Source organism: Coregonus clupeaformis, chromosome 5 (genome assembly GCF_020615455.1).
Source record: "Coregonus clupeaformis isolate EN_2021a chromosome 5, ASM2061545v1, whole genome shotgun sequence".
Classification (NCBI taxonomy): domain Eukaryota; kingdom Metazoa; phylum Chordata; class Actinopteri; order Salmoniformes; family Salmonidae; genus Coregonus; species Coregonus clupeaformis.
This window is the reverse complement of record NC_059196.1, coordinates 23969564-23975749: the sequence shown is the minus strand read 5'-3', so window position 1 is coordinate 23975749 and position 6186 is coordinate 23969564.

Genomic DNA, 6186 nt, shown 5'->3' with positions numbered 1-6186 from the left:
GCTAATCATTGTAGGATAAAATCCTCTTGAATATGAAGCACCTTTAATCTCCAAATCTGTATCGCTGTCTTCATCTTCACTTTCATCAGAACTCGAATATCTTGTATTCTTCTCCTTCAAACATCCATCACCCCTTCTTTCCGCTCTGGCCAACCTCCGTCTGATCACAGGGTCATATCCACCCATGATCTCTTCTGAATCACTCTGATCATCATCATCATCATCTTCAAGTTCCATCCTCCTGAACCTCACTCCACCCTTAGTTTCCAGACATCTCGTTTTCTTCTTACTTTTGGAGTTTGGCTTCATCTTTATGGTCGTTTCTGCTCGTCCTCTCTCTATTATTCGTTCATCTTCATCTCTGATGCAATAATCACCCTCCTGAATGATCACTGGAAGCTGAGGATAGACGTCCTTAAACTCTACTTCTTCCTCGTAAGGTGGGGGTCTTTTTGCTGAATCCATATGTGAGAAAGATGTATTGACTTCTGCCATTAGTTTTTCTGTTACCTTCACCTCTTTTACCATTTTCTCTATACCTCTGTTTCTTTTATCGTTGGTATCTTACATCAGTTTTTGTCCTTCATTTTCAAACAGCTTAAGAACACCCAGCTCTCTTTGTCTCTTTTCTTTACGTTGTTCCCTTTTTTTTCCTTCTTTTGATCTGCCTTATAAATTGACAGAAGCACTTTCATTATGTTGATGACGTCAGGGTTAAGAGTCCATTCCACTGGCCATGGTTGTTCAATGTCAGGCCAACGTTTATTCCATTTTCCAGATAACCTTGCAATACCATTAACTAGAGGATTACAATTTTCTGCTATATCAACAGGAGTAATTACTTTCATAGTTTTGATGTCCTTTTTCCCCATTGTAACAACTCTTTTATATTCCTTTATTGTGAATTATTTTATATTTGTAGACTATGTAGCTTTTTTTTCCCTCCCATTTTTATTTTATTTATTTATTTATTTATTAAATAATTCATTAATTCATTAATTCATTAATCAATATATTTTTTATTTTTTATTAATTAATTAATTTTTATTTATTTATTTATTTTACCAAATTATTAATTAGTGGCAATCTTACCACATCCGATCAGGAAAAGTAAAGGAAAGTAGTCAACTTCAGAGCAATCCAAAAAAGAAAGACCTCTAATCCAGCAACACTACAGCACCCACAAACCAATTGCTTAATAAGCACCCAATTACCTTAATTTTACAGAATAATGTCAGTGCTGGATTTAACTCTAATCAAACCAACTCATGCACAAAAAACTCCAATATGCAATTCTTAATTACATCAATTGATCAGTCTGTTGCAAAGTCCCTGTCAAATTGTCACAACATGAAATATGCTAGGCACACAAAATATCCTGTATGGGAAGGTACGTTTTGTAAACAGAACAGTACTGGCCTTAATTGGACTGGATCCGTTGCAGCACAACCTGTCGCGTGACGCGCTGGTCAGCACCTCCTCTCTCTCTCTCTGTCTCCTCCTTTTTGTCTCTCGTATGACAGAAGAACAAAGGAACAGACAAGAATTTAGTATTTTATGCACTCACTGGGTTATTTCAACCATGCAATACCCTTTTAGAAATACCTATGTTCACACTCGCGCTAAGAAATAAGCAAACAGCTTAACTCAGGAATATTATAAATAGCTCAATAACATTTTATTTTATTTATTTTTAATCCGTCAACATATCTCTCATTTATAAATTAAATAGATCTCAATGAAATAGTTTCATCGTTAAGCAACAGCCAATTTAACAAACAGAATACTTTATTCGTGTTTAAGTCTCCCCCTCCTTCTCTGTCTGCATGTCACAGCAGCTCAGTGCAGGCAGGGGAGTGGCATATTTGCTCTACGTAACTCTAAACTCATAAAATCCCACACAAGCGCAGTTCATTCACCAGTGCGATTTCAGAGTGAGAAGAGCTCCCAAGCAGCTCTCTCCAAGCTAAACAACAGAAAGTAGACAGACCAGCTGTCCCTCCATAATTTCCCCAACACAGACAAACAGTAACACTTAACAGAACTCCCAAACCAACACAAAACATAGAACACAAATCCTACTTTGAAATTTCTTAACTTCACTTATCCTAATCTGCAGATTTATAGTTATTTTCTTATCCATTACAAAACATCTCTATACACTCTTGAAACTCCTCCCAGTAGGCTCATAATCTTCTAACAGTTATTAAACATTCTCTTTTTATAGAGACTCATAAGATTTTAACCTTAACTTACATATTCCCTTACAAAAAACAAAAAACCCTGTTCTCAACCAAAACATATATATGTATATACAGTGGGGAAAAAATGTATTTAGTCAGCCACCAATTGTGCAAGTTCTCCCACTTAAAAAGATGAGAGAGGCCTGTAATTTTCATCATAGGTACACGTCAACTATGACAGACAAAATGAGAAAGAAAATCCAGAAAATCACATTGTAGGATTTATAATGAATTTATTTGCAAATTATGGTGGAAAATAAGTATTTGGTCAATAACAAAAGTTTCTCAATACTTTGTTATATACCCTTTGTTGGCAATGACACAGGTCAAACGTTTTTTGCAAGTCTTCACAAGGTTTTCACACACTGTTGCTGGTATTTTGGCCCATTCCTCCATGCAGATCTCCTCTAGAGCAATGATGTTTTGGGGCTGTCGCTGGGCAACACGGACTTTCAACTCCCTCCAAAGATTTTCTATGGGGTTGAGATCTGGAGACTGGCTAGGCCACTCCAGGACCTTGAAATGCTTCTTACGAAGCCACTCCTTAGTTGCCCGGGCGGTGTGTTTGGGATCATTGTCATGCTGAAAGACCCAGCCACGTTTCATCTTCAATGCCCTTGCTGATGGAAGGAGGTTTTCACTCAAAATCTCACGATACATGGCCCCATTCATTATTTCCTTTACACGGATCAGTCGTCCTGGTCCGTTTGCAGAAAAACAGCCCCAAAGCATGATGTTTCCACCCCCATGCTTCACAGTAGGTATGGTGTTCTTTGGATGCAACTCAGCATTCTTTGTCCTCCAAACACAACGAGTTGAGTTTTTACCAAAAAGTTCTATTTTGGTTTCACCTGACCATATGACATTCTCCCAATCCTCTTCTGGATCATCCAAATGCACTCTAGCAAACTTCAGACGGGCCTGGACATGTACTGGCTTAAGCAGGGGGACACGTCTTGCACTGCAGGATTTGAGTCCCTGGCGGCGTAGTGTGTTACTGATGGTAGGCTTTGTTACTTTGGTCCCAGCTCTCTGCAGGTCATTCACTAGGTCCCCCCCGTGTGGTTCTGGGATTTTTGCTCACCGTTCTTGTGATCATTTTGACCCCACGGGGTGAGATCTTGCGTGGAGCCCCAGATCGAGGGAGATTATCAGTGGTCTTGTATGTCTTCCATTTCCTAATAATTGCTCCCACAGTTGATTTCTTCAAACCAAGCTGCTTACCTATTGCAGATTCAGTCTTCCCAGCCTGGTGCAGGTCTACAATTTTGTTTCTGGTGTCCTTTGACAGCTCTTTGGTCTTGGCCATAGTGGAGTTTGGAGTGTGACTGTTTGAGGTTGTGAACAGGTGTCTTTTATACTGATAACAAGTTCAAACAGGTGCCATTAATACAGGTAACGAGTGGAGGACAGAGGAGCCTCTTAAAGAAGAAGTTACAGGTCTGTGAGAGCCAGAAATCTTGCTTGTTTGTAGGTGACCAAATACTTATTTTCCACCATAATTTGCAAATAAATTCATTAACAATCCTACAATGTGATTTTCTGGATTTTTTTTCCTCAATTTGTCTGTCATAGTTGACGTGTACCTATGATGAAAATTACAGGCCTCTCTCATCTTTTTAAGTGGGAGAACTTGCACAATTGGTGGCTGACTAAATACTTTTTTCCCCCACTGTATCTCTAACATTACATTTACATTTACATTTACGTAATTTAGCAGACGCTCTTATCCAGAGCGACTTACAAGTTGGTGCATTCACCCTATAGCCAGTGGGATAACCACTTTACAATGTTTTTATTTTTTTTATTTTTTTTTTTTTGAGGGGGGGTAGAAGGATTACTTTATCCTATCCAGGGTATTCCTTAAAGAGGTGGGGTTTCAAATGTCTCCGGAAGGTGGTGAGTGACTCCGCTGTCCTGGCGTCGTGAGGGAGCTTGTTCCACCATTGGGGTGCCAGAGCAGCGAACAGTTTTGACTGGGCTGAGCGGGAACTATGCTTCCGCAGAGGAAGGGGAGCCAGCAGGCCAGAGGTGGATGAACGCAATGCCCTCGTTTGGGTGTAGGGACTGATCAGAGCCTGAAGGTACGGAGGTGCCGTTCCCCTCACAGCTCCATAGGCAAGCACCATGGTCTTGTAACAGATGCGAGCTTCAACTGGAAGCCAGTGGAGTGTGCGGAGGAGCGGGGTGACGTGAGAGAACTTGGGAAGGTTGAAGACCAGACGGGCTGCGGCATTCTGGATGAGTTGTAGGGGTTTAATGGCACAGGCAGGGAGCCCAGCCAACAGCGAGTTGCAGTAATCCAGACGGGAGATGACAAGTGCCTGGATTAGGACCTGTGCCGCTTCCTGTGTAAGGCAGGGTCGTACTCTCCGAATGTTGTAGAGCATGAACCTGCAGGATCGGGTCACCGCCTTGATGTTAGCGGAGAACGACAGGGTGTTGTCCAGGGTCACGCCAAGGCTCTTCGCACTCTGGGAGGAGGACACAACGGAGTTGTCAACCGTGATGGCGAGATCATGGAACGGGCAGTCCTTCCCCGGGAGTAAGAGCAGCTCCGTCTTGCCAAGGTTCAGCTTGAGGTTGTGATCCGTCATCCATACTGATATGTCTGCCAGACATGCAGAGATGCGATTCGCCACCTGGTTATCAGAAGGGGGAAAGGAGAAGATTACGAAACCCCTACCTGTCCCAGACCTGCTGTTTTCAACTCTTTAATGATCGGCTATGAAAAGCCAACTGAGAGACCTGAGCCCTAGGACCATACGTCGGGACTACCGGCCGTGGTGACTCCTTGCTGTCCCCAGTCCGCCTGGCCTTGCTGCTATTCCAGTTTCAACTGTTCTGCCTGCGGTTATGGAACCCCTACCTGTCCCAGACCTGCTGTTTTCAACTCTTAATGATCGGCTATGAAAAGCCAACTGAGATTTATTCCTGATTATTATTTGACCATGCTTGTCACTTATGAACATTTTTGAACATCTTGGCATGGTTCTGTTATAATCTCCACCCGGCACAGCCAGAAGAGGACTGGCCACCCCTCATAGCCTGGTTCCTCTCTAGGTTTCTTCCTAGGCTTTCGCCTTTCTAGGGAGTTTTTCCTAGCCACCGTGCTTCTACACCTGCATTACTAGCTGTTTGGGGTTTTAGGCTGGGTTTCTGTACAGCACTTCGAGATATTAGCTGATGTAAGAAGGGCTATATAAAATAAAATTGATTGATTGATTGATTAGTTGTGTATCGTCAGCGTAGCAATGATAGGAGAGGCCATGTGAGGATATGACAGAGCCAAGTGACTTGGTGTATAGCGAGAATAGGAGAGGGCCTAGAACTGAGCCCTGGGGGACACCAGTGGTGAGAGCACGTGGTGCGGAGACAGCTTCTCGCCACGCCACTTGGTAGGAGCGACCGGTCAGGTAGGACGCAATCCAAGAGTGAGCCGCGCCGGAGATGCCCAGCTCGGAGAGGGTGGAGAGGAGGATCTGATGGTTCACAGTATCAAAGGCAGCAGACAGGTCTAGAAGGACAAGAGCAGAGGAGAGAGAGTTAGCTTTAGCAGTGCGGAGAGCCTCCGTGACACAGAGAAGAGCAGTCTCAGTTGAATGACCAGTCCTGAAACCTGACTGGTTTGGATCAAGAAGGTCATTCTGAGAGAGATAGCAAGAGAGTTGGCTAAAGACGGCACGCTCAATAGTTTTGGAAAGAAAAGAAAGAAGGGATACTGGTCTGTAGTTGTTGACATCAGAGGGATCGAGTGTTGGTTTTTTGAGAAGGGGTGCAACTCTCGCTCTCTTGAAGACGGAAGGGACATAGCCAGCGGTCAAGGATGAGTTGATCAGCGAGGTGAGGTAGGGGAGAAGGTCACCGGAGATGGTCTGGAGAAGAGATGAGGGGATGGGGTCAAGCGGGCAGGTTGTTGGGCGGCCTGCAGTCACAAGTCGCA